Below are 22,229 nucleotides of genomic sequence, written 5' to 3' on the forward strand. Positions count from 1 at the left end.
GGCGGGAGACTGGCCGTCTCTGCCCCTGCCCCCCACCCCCCGGCATCAGTGTTTCCCTCTGAAAATTCGGGGGCTGGATCAGACCATGTGCCAGCTCTTCTTGCTCAGTCCTGTGATCCGGGTTCTTCTGAAAGATGTCGCAGCCCGGGAACAATCTGCTGCCCATCTTTCTCCCCAGTTCCTAGGGCGACACTGTGACCCCTCCATCAAGGTGGACGCGCGGTCATGGGAGGGATGGACAGACGGAGACTGGAGAACAGGGCCACACGGTCGCTGCGTCAGCGAGCGAGGGTCACTCCCAGAGGTCAGCTGCCTGGAAGAAGGGCTTCCACTTACATTTAGAGAAAGAAACTCCCCCTTTTCTGATGTTAGCTCCTTAAATAATGGAGTAAAAGGAAGACGAGAAAACACACCGGCGGCAGCGCCCCAGACGCCTTTCAGGGATTCACTCTCCTTCCTCCTGTGCACCTCTCTGGACCCTGCACGGACCAGCTCAGCCTTGAATCAACGCCGACCGTGTGCTCAGAACGGCGGCCCGGATCCGGGGTCAGGCCTCAGGCCCTCCTGTCCTCTGCTGAACCTCTGTGTCCGGGATGGTCCACGCTCACCTCTCATCCCTCAGAACGTCTCCCTCTGTTTCCACCTTGAGATTCGGGATGGAACACACGTCTCTGCTCAGTCAGGAACTGGCCTCCTGCCCCTGGACTCAGGCTCCGGCCCAGGCACCCTGCGGTCGTCTCTGCGCCCCAAACACGCTCGCCCAAACCTTCAAGGTGGTCCCACTGCCGGACTTGGAAACTCAGAGCGCATGGCCTTGGGGTCCAGGCCCGTGGACGCTTCTGAGTTCACCCCCAGCTCCCACCACGACCCCCAACCCATCAAGGGAGCTCCCCGTGGTCCCGTCCCGGACGCCCTGCGCTTGGAATGTCTTCTCCTGTCTGCTGACTGTGCTTCTTCCAACTCGTTTTGGACGTCTAGTTTATACTGACCTGTGGGAGCTGCTCCAAATAGCCCGTGTGTGGAGTGACTGCTGTCCCCAGTACCTCTCAAAACACGTCCTGTCAGTCCCCTCCCCGGGGCCCTGCTGTCTGCAAGCTGACTTCTTAGTTTTGTTGAAATCTGTTGCCAGCTCCCTGCCTCACTGGTCGCTTATGAGGGCAGTGATGCCAGCCTGCAGCTCCCGATGTGTCTTCCTGAGCGCGGCACAGTTTGTTTACGCTTATTATGGGCTCGATCTGCAGGCTGACAGATTTGAATATTGGGTTCATACAGAGGTGAGGGCTTAGACCCCCTTTTGTGTTCTCAGGCTGACCCCTCAGCCAAGCACCATGTCCCACCCACCATAGCCGCACCGGAGCCCTCGGCGGCCAACCCCACGGTTGACGGGAGGTGAAAGGGCAGAAGCCCATCCTCAGGGCAGACGGGCGCCATGCAGAAGAGGAAGCACGAGGTCAGACACAACACTCTGTAACTGCGGGGCAGGACACGGGGGTCTCGGGAGGGGCAGGAGGGGTGCAGAGGTGGCCCCGGATACGACCCCATACACAAAGGTCACGGCTGTTTCTTTTTTTTTTAAATTAATTTATTTATTTATCTTTGGCTGTGTTGGGTCTTCTTTGCTGCGTGCGGGCTTTCTCTAGCTGCGGTGGCTTCTCTTGTTGTGGAGCACAGGCTCCAGGCGCACGGGCTTCAGTAGTTGCAGCACGCAGGCTCACTAGTTGTGGCTCGCAGGCTCTAGAGCGCAGGCTCAGTAGTTGTAGCGCACGGGCTTAGTTGCTCCGCGGCATGTGGGATCTTCCCGGACCAGGGCTCAAACCCGTGTCTCTTGCATTGGCAGGCGGATTCTTAACCACTGCGCCACCAGGGAAGCTGTTTCATTTTAAACTTTCACAAAAATGGAATCATTTTCTCCAGCAAAAGAGGTAGGAAGAAAGAAAAGCAGGATTATTTTAACAAATAGATAAAAAGAGATTATGCGTGATTTTGATGACGGAAACAGGATGCTGTGTAGGTGACAGCGTTTTCTGCGTCTCCCCAGGACGCCCCAAAAACTGCTTGCATCTGCTTTTCGCCAACATTACTGCTCGTGGCAGAGATCCTTGCAGACTGAACTGGCTGACGTCTCGGTAGCCCCCTTGCTGATGTCGGGATGGCGTTTCCTTTAAGGCAGATGCTCCGCCAAGGGTGCTGTGAGCCCATCAACGGGCATAAGCATCTGAGTCTCCTTCCTGCTTTGACGCATCTGCGGAAAAGTCCACCTGGACGTGCTCTGTGCTCACAGCCTGAGGTTGTGGTGCCTCAGCATTAATGTTTTCAGCGAGAATTGTCCATATTTTCTTTCCACGACTCGTGCTTGGTTCCCTGTGCTCGCTGAGTCTGGATGCAAAGTGGGTTGGCTGTTCTTTGGTGGTTACAGTCAGGCCTCCTGGTTTTCAGAAGACGGTGCCACCTGGGGCGGACCTGCTTCTAATCCTGCAGGGACGTTGCCCCTGGGTCTTTGCCCAATTGTAACCGCACGGTCCCCGGCTACTCGGCCGTCACCTAAAGGAAGGCCTAGGAAGCTGCTGTCCCCGAAAGGTGCTGTGAGGGACGAGCGGCTTGTCTTCTGTTGCATCCACTCTGCAGAACCGGAGGCCGGCGAGGATGCAGTCACGCAACTTCCCCCGTCCAGGCTGCTGAGCGTGGCTTGGATGAAGCGGATGAAGCCACGGGGACAGGGTCACTGATAGCGTGTGGCCTCCGCCCCCGCTGTCGCTTCAACACTGTCTCCCGGTCCATCTGGGTCCTGCTCAGGCCCCCCTTCCTCTCGTGCACCGTGATTCCAAAGGTTCGCCTTTTCTTTTACCACCTTCCCTCTGTACATCCTCCGATGCCCCCGAGATCTGCAGCACCTTCCTCCCCGCCCAGCCCTTCCCCGCCTCCGCCTGGGACGAGGCCACTCTCTTCACCACTGCCCTCCCGCAGGCCCCCCTGCCCACTTCTTGCCTGTCTAAGAGCTTTTCCAACAAAGATGCCTGAGTGCCTCTGTTAGGAAGAAACAACGTCCTTCCATCCAATTCCATCCCAATTCCTAACTGCTCAGCTCCAGGCCCCACGAGCGAAACAGCCCTCGTGCAGCTCTGCGGGATGTGCTGGGCCAGCATGACGGACCCTGAGCCCGACCCTGCTGCTTCCCTGACAGGCTTGGAGCTTTTCCTCATTCTTAGTGCACCTCAGGTTGGTCTCCAGATAAATCAAGCCCAGCCCAGGACCAGACCTCACCCCTCTCTCTCCCTTCCTTCCAACATTCATCCAGCTAGCTGATCTTTCCTTTAAAAATGCTGCTGAAATTGACCATTTTGCCATTGTTTAGTGTGCAGCTCAGGGGCATTAAGTGCATTCACGCTGTTCTGCCACCGTCACCAGCACCGTCTCCGGAACTTTCTCATCTTCCCGAACTGAAACCTCGAACCCGCTAATCCGACATCCGATGTCAGCCTTTGCATCTGCCAGATGCTTCAAATCCACCAGTTCCCACTCCATCCCTGTCACCACTGCCCAAGTTCAGGGGTTTCCGCTCCCTTCAAACTGATTTCATTCTCTTCTTTAATGAAAAATTTCATCTTTATAACATTTTGCACATTATAAAATTTTACAAAAATCAAATACCAAAGGGCTTATAAGGAAAATCAGTAACCCTGGGTCTCAACCCTATTTCCCATCTTGAACACCCCTCCCCAGAGGCAGCCCCCTTTTAATATTATCCTCCTGATTTATAATGATCATGATTAGACAGCTATTTTGGGGTATTTAAATTTTAGCTTTTGAGTTACATCTGCATTACAACCGGTATCTTCTTCCCTCTTCTCTGTCTTTCCAATATTGTAACATTCGTTAAAATCAACATTTAATGTTGGAGAGGATGTGGAGAAAAGGGAACCCTCCTACACTGTTGGTGGGAATGTAAATTGATACAGCCACTATGGAGAACAGTATGGAGGGTCCTTAAAAAACTCAAAATAGAACTACCGTACAACCCAGCAATCCCACTCCTGGGCGTATATCTGGAGAAAACTCTAATTTGAAAAGATACACGCACCTCCATATTCATTGCAGCTCTATTTACAATAGCCAGGACATGGAAGCAACCTAAATGTCCATCAAGAGAGGAATGGATACAGAAGATGTGGTACATATATACAATGGCATATTAATCAGCCATAAAAAAAGAACAAAATAATGTCATTTGCAGCAACATGGATGGACCTAGAGACTGTCATACTGAGTGAAGTAAGTCAGACGGAGAAAGACAAATATCGTATGATATTGCTTATGTGTGGAATCGTAAAAAGGGGTACAAATGAAATTATCTACAAAACAGAAAGAGAGTCAGAGATGTAGAAAATAAACTTATGGTGACCGGGGGGGTAAGGAGGGGAGGGATAAATTGGGAGATTGGGATTGACATATACACATTACTATACATAAAATAGATATCTAATAAGGACCTACTGTATAACACAGAGAACCCTACTTAATACTCTGTAATGGCCTATATGGGAAAAGAATCTAAAAGAGTGGATATATATATCTGTATAACTGATTCACTTTGCTGTACACCTGAACTAACACAACATTGTAAACCAACTATACTCCAATAAAAAATTATTTTAAAAAACCTATATTTAGTATTCACATTATTTCTAGGTAAATATTATTTGCTGAAAACTCACATAATAAGGTAATATTATATTTCCTTTCTTATACAACTTATTGCTTTCCTTGGAGATACAAATTACTTTATTTTTTAGTGTGCATAATTTCTAGGTTCCTACTATTAACAGAGCCCGAGATTCTCAATCATAACATTTCTTTCTATGAATGTGATCAAACTTATCCAAAAATTTGCCAGTTTTTTTCTTCAGATCCCCTCCATAGCCACAGGGATAATTTCCTGCTCTGTTTTCTCCACGCTCATTCAAGAACCTTTTCAACATATGTTGGTGTTTCTGGAGAGTCATTGTAAGCATATTATCTTTTTACTCTTATTTTCCATTGTTTTGTTTTTTTCCTACTTTCTAGGAGATTTTTTTTTCAATTTCATCTTCCAAATCTTATGTGGATGAAATCAAATATGAATCCACAGGAGACCTTGCTTGTTCACTGGATGGTTCTTTTAGAGAGCACGCTGTACAGGCTTCGGATTTCTCTCGTCTCTCTGAGACGTGGTGGTTTTTGTTAGTTTTGTTTTGCAATTTTCTTCTGTTACTTCTGATTATTTCAGCATCTCTTTCAGTCTCTGCCAGTCCTGTTAGAGGCTCTTCTTAAGTCTTCGGTGGGAGCTACAACTGACTGGAGCAAAGCACGGAAAAGCTATGGGGGCGCCGGGTGAGGAAATCCGGCTTCTCACTCGGTGGGGGGAGCACTCAGCTGTCAGCATCTCTGCAGCCGGCCCACTTCTCCCAGGGGAGCCCTCAAATGCCCCCTGGGCTTGGGAAGGTGTAAGCCTGCCTGTGAAGCGAGGAGAAGGGCTGGAGAGAGCTCGGGGGGAACACTTGCCTGCCCCCAGCCCCCCAACTGCGCTGCACTTGTCTCCAGAGCCCCCCTCCACCTGCTGCAGGTCAGCCTGGGGCCCACTTGGTTCCCGGGGGTGGAGGCCCGGGGTTGATGCCCAGACTTGCCACGGCCCTGTCCATGTCCCCGTCTCTGTCTCCGTAGGTTTCCGCTGGTCTCCATTCCGGGGCCTTTCTGGAGACTCCCCTGTGTGAGAAGGTTCCCCTCCTTGTCGGTTTCCCTGGGCTGGGAGGGGCCCTCCCTCCTCACCCACTTCCCATATTATTCATTGATCTGCTTCCCTTCCCCCAAATGTTGTCATCTCTGCGGGCGAGCGTCATGTCCCACATCCTCTTTGTCCTGTGTGTTTATACTGTTTTTTGTTGTTTTTTTTTTCTCTTCAGCATTTTTTTTCTTTTTTAAATTTATTTAATTAATTTACTTTTTTTTTAACATCTTTATTGGAGTATAATTGCTTTACAATGGTGTGTTAGTTTCTGCTTTATAACAAGGTGAATCAGTTATACATATACATATGTTCCCATATCTCTTCCCTCTTGCATCTCCCTCCCTCCCACCCTCCCTATCCCACCCCTCTAGATGGTCACAAAGCACAGAGCTGATCTCCCTGTGCTATGTGGCTGCTTCCCACTAGCTATCTATTTTACATTTGGTAGTGTATATATGTCCATGCCACTCTCTCACTTTGTCCTAGCTTACCCTTCCCCCTCCCCATATCCTCAAGTCCATTCTCTAGTAGGTCTGTGTCTTTATTCCCGTCTTACCACTAGGTTCTTCATGACTTTTTTTTTTTTTCCCCCTTAGATTCCATATATATGTGTTAGCATACTGTATTTGTTTTTCTCTTTCTGACTTACTGTTTTTATTGTGCCGTCGCTCTATGTGATTTCAGGACGGGGCCGCATCCACGTGTGTAAAGAGGGGCAGGTCTGGCGGGAAAGGCCCTGGAGCCCTTCCTGCCTGCACACGTGGAACCACGGCCCTGCCCAGCCCAAGTCACATTCTCACTCGTCTATTCAACGTGAAAATCAGAGATCTTCTCATGTTCTGTTTTAGAATCCTCTAAAAACTGCCCCTCGTTTTCAGGATAAAACTAAACTCCCTCCGTAGTCTGCTCTCTGCCCACTTCTCCGGCCTCCCCCCCATGACCCCCTCTCGCTCGCCAAGTCCCTGCCACATGCAACAGCGAGTGTGGACATGGCTCTACCAGCCGAGGCTCCGCACGTGCCCGCGTCCTCCCTGGAGCCCTTCGTTCTTTCCTCTCCATCCTTTCCTGAGCAGCCATCTCCTCCTGCCCTTCAGAACCCGGCTCTACGTCTCCTCCGGGGACAGTCCTGACCCCCATGCAGTTTGGAAGCCTGTGTCCACATCCCACGGGGCCACGGGCACTTCTGCCCGACATGAAAGGTTTCCCTTTACGTCTCAAGTCCTGCACGAGCCCCAGGGCCCGGGACAAGTAGAAGGTGAACGTGGGGCAGGAGGGGCAGAGCATCTGTTGTTTGTCGTTTCAGTTTCTAGCATAGCGACGATGCTGAGTAGCCTCAAAAGATGTTTTCTGAATGAATAGATGAATTTTTTAGTTTTTGTTGCCTTTGTTCCTGGCTCAACCCCACTGACGTGGCAAAATGGTTCCTGCAAAAAATGCTCTCCAGGGGTTTTATTTGGACCATCCACTCCTGGCCAGGTAGAGAGGTGGGGCTGTGAGAAACCACCCATAAACCAGCTACCATCTCTATTTTAAAAACAGGTGAAGGATCTTTCTTCAAACACTGTGGTGCTGTATCTCTCATATGAATCCTATGTAAGAAATTTCTCCATACCTGAGAATTGAGGAAAGCTTTGTGACTTCTGAAGAGCTGGCATGCCCTTTTATGGTGGGGGGCCATAAACATCTTGTGACCAGGGATGGTTCCTCTTTTGTGCCCTGATGGCCTGGATGGTCAGAATCAAATTTATTTCGGGTCCTAGAAACCACCATCACTCATCCATTTTCACGAATACTTGAAATGCTACCGTAATGAATTCCGATCGGGTCCTTTATTAACTGATGCTTAAATCAGAGTCTCTGCTTTTCTAGCATCTGAAAGGGCTATTGAATAACAGAAGGCTTTTTCTCCTGACGTCCACATATTTCATCACTAACTACGGACACTGAATCTCAACACGGGCTGTATGAGTCTTCCTGTATGAACATATTGCATCTAAAGAGAGGAGAGGGAGAGCAAATGACCTTTTGTCTCCAGAATCTCCTGCCAAAGGCATCCGCAGCTAATGGGCCCTGTCATCCATGAAGAATAAATAGATTGATTAGTTTACTCAGCTGGAAAATGCTTGCTGGGAACTGCCAGTGGTCATCTGGCCAGGAATTTAATTCATATTTCCTGTCACCATGAAGCTAATGTGGGCTGCGACGTGGTCACTCAAATACCAAGAAGTTTTCATGCCCTTAAAGAGAGAGAACCTGAAACCCCGAGGGCTCAAGGGGGGCAGAGCCCAGCCGCCCATCCAGCTCTCGGGGGGAGTGAAACAGCAGTGAGATTTAGCCATTCATTAAAGAGCTGATGCAATTCCTAAAAAATAAGACACAAGCAGGCAAGCGAGTCTCCTCAGACTGGAAGCTTCCTACCTGTTCTGTGTCACTAAGTTGCTTCTTTCCCTGAGTTGGTCAATCACCCGCCAAATCCCAGTTCCCTCCATGGAACACAGGACGTCCACACAAGACGCCATCCTGCAGGGCTCTCACTATACAATCTGAGTCTATTTTGATCAGCTTATCTTTTACTGTTGCTTTTCTTTTTATGTTTTATAGCATCCAGCGCAAAGTAGGTAGGAGCAGTACTATTTTTTTTAAACACTTTTTCCGTATTTGAGAATTTAAAATACTTTATTCCCTGCTTTCACTGCTCAGAAAGTACATCATTATTTTTTAAACAATAAAATAGCCTGTTTTTCTGGTTGCAGAATTAATGATTATACATGATAAATAATTCTAAATTGCCTAAAATATATATAAAGGAGATTATCACTACAACCTTTCCATACAAATATGGCACTGCTCATATTTTAATATCCTTCTTCTAAGTATTTTCTATGTATACATAGATGCTTAGATTCATCTTCTACAAAAGTAAGATGACAGTACTTATGCTACATTTTCAGCCTAATTAACATAATATCGTAGGTATAATTTCTTATTATTGGAGTCTCTCTTTCCACACACACAAACTCATCATACACATGCGTCCCCGCCACAATTTTAGTTGCCCACGGAGCTCTGTTTATCAGATGTACTAAAGTTTATTTAACCAGGTCTCTTTGATGGAACATTCGTTATGGCTTCTAAATTCTTGCTGTTACAAAAATAAACTATATGTGTTTCTGTACATATGTCTATGTGTATTTGTTTGGCTTTTTTCAAGATTCCATAAATATCTAGTTAAAGCTTTCTGTGTATTTTACTATTCCAGGCGCTGGGGTTCAGATGTGAACAAGGAATTTACATTTTACATTTCCTTAACATAAATTTGCAGAAGTGGAATCCCTATCTCAAGGATGATGCTTATTTTAGCTTGCCACACTGAACATCAGAAATGTTTAATGTATGTACGTATACGATATACATACATATAATACATATAATCAACTAGTGAGAGCCCATTTCCCCACATCTTTGCTAATTTGCTAACGTTGGCTATTATTAACCTTTGCCTGTTCGATAGGTGACGAGTGGAATCTCATGGGGGGCGCACAGACGCCATCTGTGGCGGATCTGAATGCCTTCTGACTGTGTACACTCATTTTCTGAGGGTCTTTGTAAAGTACCTGCTCTATTTTCTCTTGTCCCTCTTTCTGTAGTATCTTATAAAACTTTTCAGTGTTAGATATTAGCTCTCTATCAATATCTGCTAGTGATTCCTCTATTTTAAACTTGCCTTTTTAAGTCTAATTTTGATTAAAAAAGAATTTCTCTAGTATTGTTCCATGAAGTCAAATATAATAGCTTTTCCATTATGCTGTCTTCTTTTTTTTGGAATCATGCTCAAAACGTCATAACCAATTCCAAGATGATACAAATGGTCACCCAAATTACCTCCCGAAATTCTTATGATTTTGTTTCCTTACGTATAAAATTTAGTCCCCCTGGGATTTAAGACGTTAGGTAAGAATCCAATGTCGTTTTTTCCAGATAGCTGCCCTTCGTCCCATGTGGTAGCCTACAGTGACCGCTCAGTGGGATGGGTGACGAAAGAAGATTTAAAGTTCCTCCAGGACATAAAGCGCTGGCAGTGCCACCCCAGGTCCCCAGGACACAACGCCCTCGGTGGCATCCCCACTTCAGGAGTAAGTCAGAGCTACGAGTCTTCCTTATTCCTGTTCGTCCTCATGTGGCACTAACTCACGTCGCCTGAAACCAGGTGACACGAAAAAGGTGTAGACGCCCTCTCGGAGGAAAGCTTGTTTATAACGTGTCTTTTGTGTGGTAGATTCGCTTTTGCAACTATACGCCTGAGTTCTATGCACTGAGCTGTGTTTTTCCGAAGATGACTGCTTAGTTCAGCTCAGTGATGCTAAGTGAAGGGTCTGGAGATAACGTACAGTCCCATCCCGGACCTCCTGAAGAGGTGGCACTACCGTCGCCCAGGTGTAGCTGCTCCCATTCCGGACCTCCTGAAGAGCGGCACTACCGTCGCCCAGGTGTAGCTGCTCCCATCCCGTACCTCCTGAAGAGGTGGCACTACCGTCGCCCAGGTGTAGCTGCTCCCATCTCGTACCTCCTGAAGAGGTGGCACTACCGTCGCCCAGGTGTAGCTGCTTCCTATGTGGCTGAAGTGCCCAGACCATGTCTGACACCCAGCTCTGCAGACGCCCTGCAGGAGGAAAGGCCAGGGCACCCCCTCCTGCGCCCCAGAACACATCTTACAGCTCTCCTACGGGTTCATTTAAACGTGTTCACTGAATCGGTGTTTGGCAAGGCCCGGGGTCTAAGGAGAAGGGGTGAAGGAGGTGTTGGGGCCTGCCCGGGGAGCTCACACATGTGGGTGTGTGTGCAGGACAGAGCTGGACTCAGGAGAGGCCCCCGGGGGAGCTGGCGGGCTTCACCAAGCAGGGGTCAGAAGGGAGGGCATCCCACATCAGGTGGTCCCATCACAGCCTCCGTGCACCCCCATCATGGCCTGGGGGCACCTTCTCTTCAGTGCTGTGCCTCCCCCCTCCTTAATGAGAAGTGGAACTCTCTTCTCCATCTCTGTATCTCGAGGGCCTGGAAGGCCCTGGTTACTAACAATGATAGTCGTTACTGCACACAGGGGTCTGCAGACAGAAACAGTCCTGCTGCGACCTGCCTCTGAAGCCCGGGTCTCCCCGACTGTCTCAGGGTTGCGACGTTCCTCAAATTCCCTTTACGGTGATGTCCATCTTATCTGAAAATCACTGACCCCGGACTTAGGAGGTCTGGCTAGATTCTGATATCCAGCCAGGTGACTTTAAGAATCTGATTTCTGGAGTGTCGTAAGGAGGTTCACAAAGGTGAAGAAATGGCCCCGGTGGCCACATCGGGCTCAGATCCCTGTGCAGAAAATAAACATGTGACCCGAGGATCCAGCCCCCCACTTAGCATCTGGCACTGGGGAGGCGGCCCACACACTGTCGCTCTACGAAAGGGCATCGGTCCTTAAAGCAACTCAGACCCCTGAACTATTAAATTAGATAACTCAGTATTTTGCAGCGATTTCAACAATCTAATCATCACTTTCATGACATAATGTCTTGATAACACAAAGTAAAACTAATGAAGTTAAACAAGATGAATAATTATAGGATCGTGAACACTCAGAGGTGAACTTAGAGTTCAAACCTCTAAGGCCCCAATCAGTGCAAATACTCCCTGCAGTAAGTTATAGGATGGAAAGAAGTTTAATTTTCAGAGATACAGTTAAGCACAGCAGGAACAAATCCTTCCCAGATGTCCTTCCTAAGTAAATTGGCGCAAACGGAAAGCTTCAAAATTCCCACTGTTTTCAAAATGACTCTTGTAACCTCTTGCTTAATCGTCCTAAAATGGATGAAAAATAGGCATTGGCCCGGAACACAAGTAGACCTTCTGATAAGCGAAGCTGTAGCGCTGCCTCAGTTACTAACGTGTGCGTCTGGGGGGTTAACGGGAATGTCCTGGGGTTTTCGGTGAAGGGGCGGTGCTGGGGCGTGGCTCAGCCCGGGCTCAGGGTCTCCCGTGATCGTTCCCAGACCTCATACCTCAGATCTCAGGTCCCATCCGTGACCTGCTGGGTTGTGATGAGGAGAAATAACTGACCGTCCAATTGGAATGATTTTTTCCCAACACAGGATGAATGCCCTCTGTGCTCACCCCTTCTGCACAGTGATTTACCTGTTGTTTAAAACAGTCTCTGTGCACCTGTTACATACGTATGACCATCCCAGGGGCCAAGATGGGAGAGTCAGCATCCTGAGTGGGCTCCTTGAAGGCGCCGTAACCTGTGCAGAGAAGATACGTGGGAGCCACGCCAGTGAGTCGGATGGTCGCGAGGCTCCATCCGATGAACCCTTCCGTAGCGACGCCCAGCGCACCCAGAGGGGCTCGCGGAGCGCCGCCCTGCAGGTGAGCAAGCTGCGCTGAGGCCTGCAGCCCAGCCACTGGCTTTGGAACAACGTCTCAGTCCTCTGGGGGCTGCAACAAAAGGCCACAGATGGGGCAGGGGAGGCCTATAAACAGCAGAGGCTCACCTCTCACAGCTCTAGAGGCTGGAGTCAAGATCGAGGGGGCAGCGTGACGGGGCTCTGGGTTCTGGTGAGGCTGCAGACAGCGGACGCCCTGCCCTCGCAGGGGGAGAGCAGAGGGGAGCAAGCGCTCTCCTGAGACTCTGCACAGGCACCCACCCCATCACGGGCCCCCCCTCAGGAGCTCGTCTAAACGCAATCATCCCCAAGCCCACCTCCTAACACCGTCACCCTGGTGGTCCAGCTTCCCTACATGCATTTGAGAGGACACACACATTCAGTGTATGACAAATAATGTCAGCAAACACTGACGAAGCCCGCAGCTCCGTCAAGGGCACAATCTCTCAGTGGGCAGACGCGTCTCCACACACAGGTCACGCCCGGTCCTGGGCTTGGGTCTCCACTGACAATTCCCACCCTCCCCCACCCCTGACCCCCGGCCCCGAGACAGCGGGTGCCCTTCCCCGACAGGCTGTTGGCCCGGAGTCGGATCTGCATGTGCTCCAAGTCCACGCACACACCCGCGGGCACATCAGCCAGTGTGTGGACCTCTGCAGATGCCCGCAAGCCGCCCCGGCTGCCCCTCAGGCCTTCCCTACCCCACCCCTGCCTGTGGGATGAACTGACCGCTTAATGGATCAAACAGCGGGAAATGTAAATTTTCGAACGGCCAAGCCAAATTTTATTCTTAAAGCTGTGTCCCGTGCCCTGTGTGCAGACCACCTCCCAGGGTCACACGTGTCGTAATGGGAATCAGTCCCAGTGGTTCAGAGTCCCAGGAGTGATGAGGACAAACCCAAATGTGGTCCCAACGTACAATGAAAGTATGAGCTACGTCGTGATTTTGCAATACATTATTATTTAAGTTAACGTGTGACCCACGCTCCTTTCACTGAAGCATTGAATAGCACACTCAGAACATCGCGGATCAATGTTTACATGAAACCCCCAGGGCTCCGTGCTGAAAAGCGAAACACCCATTAAGAAATCCTCACACTGGGTTACATTCTGATGTGGTTGTTTCTAGCTCTGTGTTCACTTGGGAAAACATACTGCCTCCCTAGCAATACAGTAAATAAGAAACTAGTCATAAAACACGAGAAATACACTATAACCTACACCTCTCCTCCCCAGTCTCCCCCACCCCCGCCCTGCCCACCCATTTACTCTAAGAGCTTGGATCATCGGCTTCGAGTTGAGAGCTCCGGGTCTGAACAAGAGCTCTCCATTAAGCCGCCTGACTTCTCTGTACTATTTTTACGAAGTGCTCCTGCTGTGTGGGGGGCAGACGCCGGGCAGGTCCTAGCTGACCTACGATGGGCAGCACGACCCCCGCTGCAAAGGCTTCTGCAGCCCATGCGTCGACGCGCCGAGCTGAGAAGCCCTGTGCTCGATGGGAACCACGGAGGTCCGCCTGCTTTCCATGCTAAGAGGGAGCAGCTCGGCGCGGGGTCTGCTCACCTGCAGAGTCAGCGCGCAATAAACGGAGCAGTCAAGGGCTTCCCATCCGTGCCTGTGCCCAGAGCTCCTCTCTGGAAAATTTATCTTCAACATTGAAAACAGATTTTTTTTTTTTCTGAGTGCGAAACTGTTCCCATCACTCAGCTACTTAACACTCAGCTACTTGATGGCTGCTTATGGCTTAGAGCTGGTCTGTGAGGTGTGATTCCCAGACCAGCAGCATCGGTCAGCTGGGAACTTGCCGGATTCTCAGGGCCGATTCTCAGTCCCTCCTGTCTCTTCGCCCATCACCTTTTTTTAAACATTTCTCTTTTTTTGCTTTCTCTTTTTATTGCATCTCTATGAGATGATGGATGCTAATTAAACTTATTGTTAGCATTAGCTTATCATTTCACAAGATGTGTAAGTCAAACAATTATGCGGTACACTGTCAAGTATTTCTCTATGAAAGGTGGTTTTAAAAGGCAACAAAATCCAAAAACAAGCAAACAAAAACTGTACCTAAAAAAGAAAAAGAATAATACAATTTATAATAATTTAAAAATTGTATTGCTCTTTTTATAGCAATGTTTAGTGACCTAACTCATCGCATGCCTTAGACCCCAGGTCTAGTCCCCAATTCTCTGGAACTGAGCAGCGTGTCGAGGTTGGCTTCCTGAGTGAACTGCCATCACCTTTTGATTCCTGTGGTTTTCTTTGCCATCTGAGGTTTCCCAAACACACCGTGATGTTTCTCTCCCCAGAGCCTTCCCATACACTGCTCTCTCTTTCTGAAATAACTGTTTTTCCCCTTAGGGAACGCCACCCTTCTTTAAAGGGACATCTCCCCACAAGAGACTGTTCTTTCTTCTAATTTATTCTGTTTTACCCTGGTTTTATATTCTGAAGGAATTTAAAAATTGCATAGAGTCAAAATTACATTTGTAAATCCTGTATTCTGGCACTAGACACATAGTATCCTTATAATTTAGCGGGATACATAGATACATATATATACACACAGGTAGATACACAGGTGGAGATCTAGACACAGATACGTAGAGGTGACAGATACGGGGAGGTGGGTGGGGAGAAAGAGAGAGATGGATGCTGATACACACAGACTCTTCATGAGTCTTGATCTCTGGGAAGGAAGAAGAGAAGACAGGAAAGGATGGAGGGAGGGAGGGATAAATGTCATTTAATCCAGTGGCTTTTCCTACGTAGCAGCTTATATTTATTCATGACCTCTTTTGAACAAAAATTATTTTAAAAATGTCACTCATCTGAAGTATTTAGGAAACTAACAGCAAAAGAGCCCCATCAGACAGTTATTCTAATATTTTTAATTGCAGAAATGCTGGCTTACTGCATACACTTGCTGAGACAGGGCGGGAAGAGGGCAAAGGCAGGGCTGCAGGTGAGGTCAGGTCCTCAGGCTCACGCACGTGCTGGCCGGGCTCCTGGGCCGTCCCTTCCCCAGCGGGGTCTCAGCACCCATCTGCTCCACCAAGTTTACTTGTTTAAAATGCCACATCTCTGTAAGAAGTTCTTTCCTATTCTCCCGTGCTTCCTCTTTCAGAGCAAAGTGGTATATTCAAGAGAACACTCCCTTGCTAGGGTGTGATGCTCTGGGACCCAGTTTCCCCATCCAGAGCCTAGAAATGCCCTTCTCCCAGGGTTGGTGTGACAGCTGCATGATCCAAAACAAAACACTTAGAATACAGGAAAAGTTTACGAATATTCATGTCTCCTTCCTAACCCGGCAAAGGACACGGAAGCTAAACTCTCCAGCCACGATTCTAGTCTTTCCACGTAGGGCCTTGAGATGTCCTGTTAGCAATGATTTATTCGCCTCAAATTTCAACATCCAGTTTCATTACCATCAAATTTGAGAAAACACAAAAGATCTTTAAATTCCTCCTTTTCCAATCAAGCCATGGGAAGTGAGAGAATAATAGGGTTCAGCTGAAGAGATTTCCAATCACGGAAGCCGCAGACTATCCCTGAATATGAATCCTACAGCCTCCGGGCGTCGGCATTCAGAGCAGAAGGCCAGCCCGGACCATCCTGCCTGCATTGTCCATTTTTCTCGTCGCAAGTCCAGGAAACGCAGCTGACCTTTGTCAAGCCGACAAGATGCATCTCTGGGTGTAAACTGGGCACTGGGACCCAACCTGCCTTTAGGGTCCACGACAGGAAGTTTAACGAGAAGATGGAAATGCAGCACAAATAGTGGCTGCATTAGAGGTTTATTGCAAAAGAGAATATCGTTTTGGTGCCATTCGATGTCTGGCTACAGATCGCCTGTTAGGTGCTGGCCGTGCTGCCGGGCACAGGGCAGGGAGCAAAAGAAAAACAGAACTTTTCTCTCCCTCGGGAAGCATGTGTATTAGGGAGAGAAGCAATGCAGACGAAGCAATTAGAGAAATAAAATAAGACAGTCTACGGACAAATTTTGCTTCAGATGACAATTACTGCAATAATAATACTAACAGAAGCAGCTACAATAAAATGCTTGCTATTAACAGTGTGAAGCTGAGGACAGAAAGGGAAACCAACAGATGGGAGGTGTCACGGGGTGTGGTCCCAGGGATGGTGCCCGTCGCCTGGCTCCGTTCCCCGCATTCCTTCCACCTGCAGCTACCGGAGGATGCGATAGAAGACAGCTTTTCCAGTTTTTTAAAAATTTATTCTTTACCTTTTTCATGTTAAGCAAAGAAAACAGGACTAAGTATGTGGCTTATTATTTGAGTAAAGACAGTTTAATGTGAACAGGAGGTAAAGGAAAACCAGAAAGGGAAAAGAGTAGGACCCACAGAGAGGAGGGGTCCTCCCGGCCCAGGTGGGTGGAGCGGGTGGAGATGAGACCCGGGACCCGCCTCCCCGCGTGAATGTGGGCCCAGCTGCACGGGGGGCCGGGCCCATCTGCAGGGCTCCGTCCATCTGGCCGAGATCCTGGAAGGGAGACTGACCTCGCCGTCTGCCGCTCTGCAAGGGGGCTAAGAAACTGGGTGGGAATTGAGGGAAAGGTGAGGTCTCCTTCCAGGAAGAACTCTCACCCAGCAGGACAGTCCAGGGTCGGTGTAGACGGCTGCCCATGGGCTGTGCTGATCACCCAGGACATGGCCAGCGAGGGCTACACCCACCACCTCTGGAAAGTGAGCTGGCAAATCCGAGGGCACGTGGCCGGAGAAAGCGTCACGGTTCCCTCCTTTCTGGGAGCTCAGGATCCCCAGGTTCTCCATGTCCAGACACCCGTCTCTCCCCTCCTGCTGCCATTTTCGGTTTACAATGTGTGGGTACTTTTCCCTTCTTTGTGTTGCTTTACGATTTCACCTCCATCTTGCTTCTCTCGCGCTTCTGCACTTTGGGAAGAACAGATGGATCCTTTACAGACGCCACCAGGTGTCAGATCCCTCACCTTCCTCTGGGCACAGAATCCCAGGGCCTGTGGCCTGTGTGAACCGGACACTCGGTGAACAGGGCTAAACGGATACACACTCCCCAGACCCCGTGTCCAGCCGCATCCTGGCCCGTGGCCTTAGCGACCGAGTCCCCGCCAGGCTCGCGTCTTGAACCTCCTCTGCGAGCCCACTGGGAATACCTGAAGATGTCTGGAAAACCGAGGTATCTTCCTGTATCACTGCCACGTGACTCCTGCAGATGCCAAGCGTGAAGAGTTCAGAGCTCGCAGGCCTTAGTTTGGCCTCGGATAGACTGGGGAGGGCTTTGTAACAGCAGAGGGCTTTGAACCGGGCTCGAGGGACGGAGGACTGAGGTGAGAGACATGGGGCTCCGTGCACCCACTTAAGGAGAAAGACCCAGAACAATCCATCCCTGTAAAATGCAGGCACTTCCAGAATTTAAATTTGACGCCAAATGAAGTAGAGAAAGCACACAGACAGGGCAAGAAAGGACAGGGCAGCGTCACTGTGTGTAACCGGCAGCACAGCCAATGGTCACGGCTGGACTGTGTCCCCCAGAGTCTACGTCAGAGCCGAACCCCCAGGACCTCAGCATGTGACTGGGGCTGACACAGAGTCTTTCAAGAGGTGATTAAGGTATAATGAGGTCCTAGGGGTGGACTCGAATCCTATATGACCGGTGTCCTTATAAGAAGAGATGAGGACCCAGGCACGCACACAGGGGTGACCGCATGGGGACACGGGGAGGAGGCGGCCGCCCACACACCCAGGAGAGAGGTCTCGGGGACCAGCCCTGTGACGCCTCCATCCCAGATTCCAGCCTCCAGAACTGGGAGAAATAAGTTCCTGTTTGTCAATCCACCCACACTGTGGCACTTTGCTTTGGCCGCCTCAGAAAACTCACGCCAACTTGAACCAAAGCTTTGAACCAAGCTGTGTGTTCCTTCACTGCTGGGGGCGGGGGGCTTCTAACACCGGCCGGCAGCCTTCCTCTCTCTCTGGGCTGCCCGCTCCACGCAGGCCCACGACCCGCAGCGCTGAGCACCAGGTGCGTGCGGCCGTGCTGGGGGTGACCCTGGGACGTGGCACATGCCAGTGCTGGGAGATGGGTGCACAGCGCATCTGGGGAGGCCATACTGAAGGAGGAGACCACAGGAGCCACAAAAGGCCACGCGTCCTTCGTACTGGAGGAGTGGACACAAGGGGAGCCCCAGGTAAACTCAACTAAACATGACAAGATGCCTGGGTCCCGGGTTCCTCGGAGCAGAACAGGCTGCCCTGTTTTGTTGGAATAACCAAATAAATCGTTTAACTCCGAAGTTTATCATGCAGTTTACCCAACATTAAAACAGTACATTATGTAAAGTCACAAGAAAGATGAAGAGGCTCATGGACATTTCAGTCCTCTTGAAAGATCTGTATTTACTTGTTTTCAATCATTAACCCTCCCCATTAGGCACACACCTAACACATGCTGGGCGTCTTTCATAAACGCTCTCTCCCCATTTCTGGATTGTCCGCGGGGAGTGCCACGGGGAGCGTGGGACTCGGTGCAGGCACGTGAGTGCCCGGGACCCCGTGCGGCCTGTAGGCCAGCAGCCCGGTCCCACCCAAACCCCAGTTAGAATCTGCCATCTCACCAGAGCCCGAGGTGGGCCGTCCACATGACAACACGTGAGGGAGAGTGAACGTGCACAGAACAGAACAGAACAGAGGGCGCGGCTGGTCACATCCACCAGCGAGGCAGAAGCGCAGGAGCTCACACAAGCACCCCGGGCATCTGCTCCCGCCCCTGCGCCCTCTCTCCACCGTTTACACGGGACTCACGTCTGGACCCAGGCCAACCGACTGGATACCTCTGGTCAAAACTTGACACTCAGTCCAGGTGCGTTGTAAATTCTCGCAGTTAAGAATGCACACACAATAGCACATACTTTTGTGAAAAGCAGTGTTCAATGAGACACGCGTTAAATCTTCCTAAGATACAGAGGGTTTCCAAGCACAGCAACTAAAGTGCTTTTTATTAGCAGTGTGTGGGCTATGCCTCTCTTGACTTTTAGGATGATGAGAACAGCTCTGGGAGGGGAGGTGGAAGGTTCCACTTTCCCCTGGAGCCTCCAGTGGGGCCGGGACGCTCAGGGTCCCGGCTGTTTCCCAGGCTGGGCTCACGGGGGCTTCAGCTCCTGAGTCAGGAAGCCCCAGATCATGGGCTGATTTTTGTGTTATTGCCGATCTGTGAATTTTCCCAGAGACACAACCACATTTTCACTAGATTCTTAAAGAGGTTTGGGATCCAGAAGAGAATCCCAAAGATCAGTCTTTTTTTTTTTTTTAATAAATTGATTTTATTTTATTTTTGGCTGCATTGGGTCTTTGTTGCTGCGCGCAGGCTTTCTCTAGTTGCAGCGAGCGGGGGCTACTCTTTGTTGTGGTGCTCGGGCTTCTCATTGTGGTGGCTTCTCTTGTTGCGGAGCATGGGCTCTAGGCACGCGGGCTTCAGTAGTTGTGGCACGTGGGCTCAGGAGTTGTGGCTCACGGGCTCTAGAGCGCAGGCTCAATAGTTGTGGCGCACGGGCTTAGTTGCTCCGTGGCATGTGGGATCTTCCCAAACCAGGGCTCAAACCCGTGTCCCCTGCATTGGCAGGCAGATTCTCAACCACTGCGCCACCAGGGAAGCCCCAAAGGTCGGTCTTTAGACTTCAGTTCCTGGAGGGAGTTTTCGGGTTTACTCCTTCGGCCTTGCATTGCCCAGCGAGTCCCACGGATGACAGCCAAGCAGTGGTCAAATCCTTACATTTTGGTTCCACGACCACCCCCCTCGCTCCTTGGAGGAACTGTTTCTCACAACGTGATTTGCAGCTAGTAAGTCCCACTGGTGACTGGGTTCCTTGGTCAAGTGTGGGAGGAATAACTTGTGCAAATTTCAATGTAGTTGCTTACGACCGGATGTCTCATCTCTCAAAACCTCACTCAGCCACTGAGAAAACGTGCTGCAGGACACCTTAGAAAGTGCGCACCTTGGGGGTGGGCGTCTGTCTGCAGCCCCGGGTGCCGGGGCCACCACCCGGCCTGTTTCTCACCACAGCCCTCTCTCTCGTGCCTGGGCTGTGCCGGGCACACGCTGTGAGGTGTCCTGCTCAGAGTCTCTGCTCCTGCCTCGTCCGACGCCTGCAGGAGCTCTGGCCCTCACTCGCCTCCACCCTTTGCACTGGCCCACTCCCTTCACCCTTGAGCCTCACCCGGCACCACCTCCTCCAGAAAGCCTTCCCTGATTGCCCGTCCTCAAGCCTCAGTGGATGTCCCTTCTCTCCACCTCCCGATCCCTGTGGGCGGACTTGCAGGGGTCTATGAGCCACCACTCGGTCTGGAGCCCCCGCTAGACTATGAGGGCAGGACACAGGTCTCATTTTTCTCTCTCTAGCCCTTGGCACTGAATCTGGTGCAAGTTAGGTGATATTTATTTTATGAAGAAATACACATGAGGATATTGACAATTCAGGAAATGACCTGTTAGAAATCCTGTTACAAAGAGGGGAAAAGGGAGAAAGAGAGAAGAAAATGGGAAACTTTAAACACCATGAGGACTTCCTGGGCTCCCAGCACAGGGTCTGTGAGTCAGACCAGCATCCCCGGCTGGCGCATCTGTCAGCACCAGCTCTGACAGCGGGGCGCGGGGTCGGTTTTACAAGGACAAGTGTGGCTGCATGATTTCTCTGATGCAGGACACACAAGGCGCTCATCCCTCAACGCACGCATGGCTCCTGCCAACACGTATTTTTGCTCCTGGGCAAACATTTATTCTGGGCAGTGAAAGGAAAGGGGCAGGACATTTATATCTGCGCCCCTGCGAGACGCTCACGGCGTCCTGGGCGTTGATGCTGAGGGCGCCCCGCCCCCATCGGTCCTGCTGCGGCCCCTCCCCCCTCTGCCCTCTGGTCCTGAGGACATTCAGTAACGTGGCTGCAGGGGCTCTGTCCCCGGGGACCAGATCTATGTGCTCCTCTCTGTGTGCTGAACATGTGGCTTTCGAGACGGGTCAATGCCATTAACAGCAAGAGGACATTCAGGTGGCAGCTTTTAGTTCAGCAAGAATCTTTTATCCGAGTGAGCAACCTTCCCCTCCCGGACCCACAAAGCATCCATTCCGTGATGTGCACTTTCTCCTTTACCATCAAATGTGTTACTACCGATCTGTGAATTTTCCCGGGGACACGACCTTGGACCCCCGCTTCCTGGTCCACAGGAGGTAATGCTAGCCTTGCAGAGATGCGGGGAATCCACGTCCCTGTATGCTGTCGGTGTCTCCTGAGCCCTGCGACCCCACTCACCTGGGTGTCCCCTCCAGGGCCAAGCCCACTCTGGTCCTGAATGAAGGGGTGGGAACTTGGCTCTGCCCACGGGGCTCTGAGCCCGGCGACAGTGGAGGGTCTGATCTGCCAGCCCGCAGGCTTTGGCCAGAGGTGCTGACCGAGACAGCCCCCTGAGCGGGACTGATTCAGACGTGCCTCTTCCTGACCCCCGTTTCTTAGCGCAATTACTTGAGAAGCTTGTTGTTACAGATCCTCTCTCCGCCCCTTGGAGACGTGGGTCAATCTCTTTAGAAGCCTCTTGCCAGGTTCACAGCCCAGGGCTGTGTTTCTCAAGGACTCAGGAGCCGTCCTCTGAAACGTCATCATCCAGGGCGATGGGGCCCATCCCCCAGGCCCTGCCGGAGGCCAGGAGCCTGATTTCGGCAGCACCTGCTCCCAGTTGCAAAACTACCTGCTGTCGTGAAGATGAGAGGAAGCTCACGCCTCCTCTGGGAAAGGCCCATCTGCAAAGGCGGGTGGCCTGGGGTCTCCCACCCCGGCTCCCAAATACCCTCTCCCTTCAGCCCCGCAGAGCCGAGCTCAGTTCTCACCCCTGGACCATCAATTCTCCCTCGCCGTCCAACTGTCCTGTGCGATGTTCCCGGTGACACGCATTCGCGTGATGGACAGAAAACTCCAGGAGGCAGCGTTAGGGTCAGCGTGCCGACGAGGGCTTTCGGCTCAGGGAAGCTCACCCAGGCCGGGGCTCCCGCGGTCCTGGCAC

The 22,229-nt window shown here is 50.7% G+C and overlaps 1 protein-coding gene across 9 annotated transcripts in view; it reads right to left on the reverse strand.

Annotated features, from left to right (window-relative positions):
• Positions 1–22,229, reverse strand: part of DLGAP2 (DLG associated protein 2) — a 726,244-nt gene that overhangs the window by 212,838 nt on the left and 491,177 nt on the right. The gene's annotated exons all lie outside the window — the stretch shown is intronic.

This window comes from Balaenoptera ricei, chromosome 21 (genome assembly GCF_028023285.1).
Source record: "Balaenoptera ricei isolate mBalRic1 chromosome 21, mBalRic1.hap2, whole genome shotgun sequence".
In the NCBI taxonomy this organism is placed as follows: Eukaryota; Metazoa; Chordata; class Mammalia; order Artiodactyla; family Balaenopteridae; genus Balaenoptera; species Balaenoptera ricei.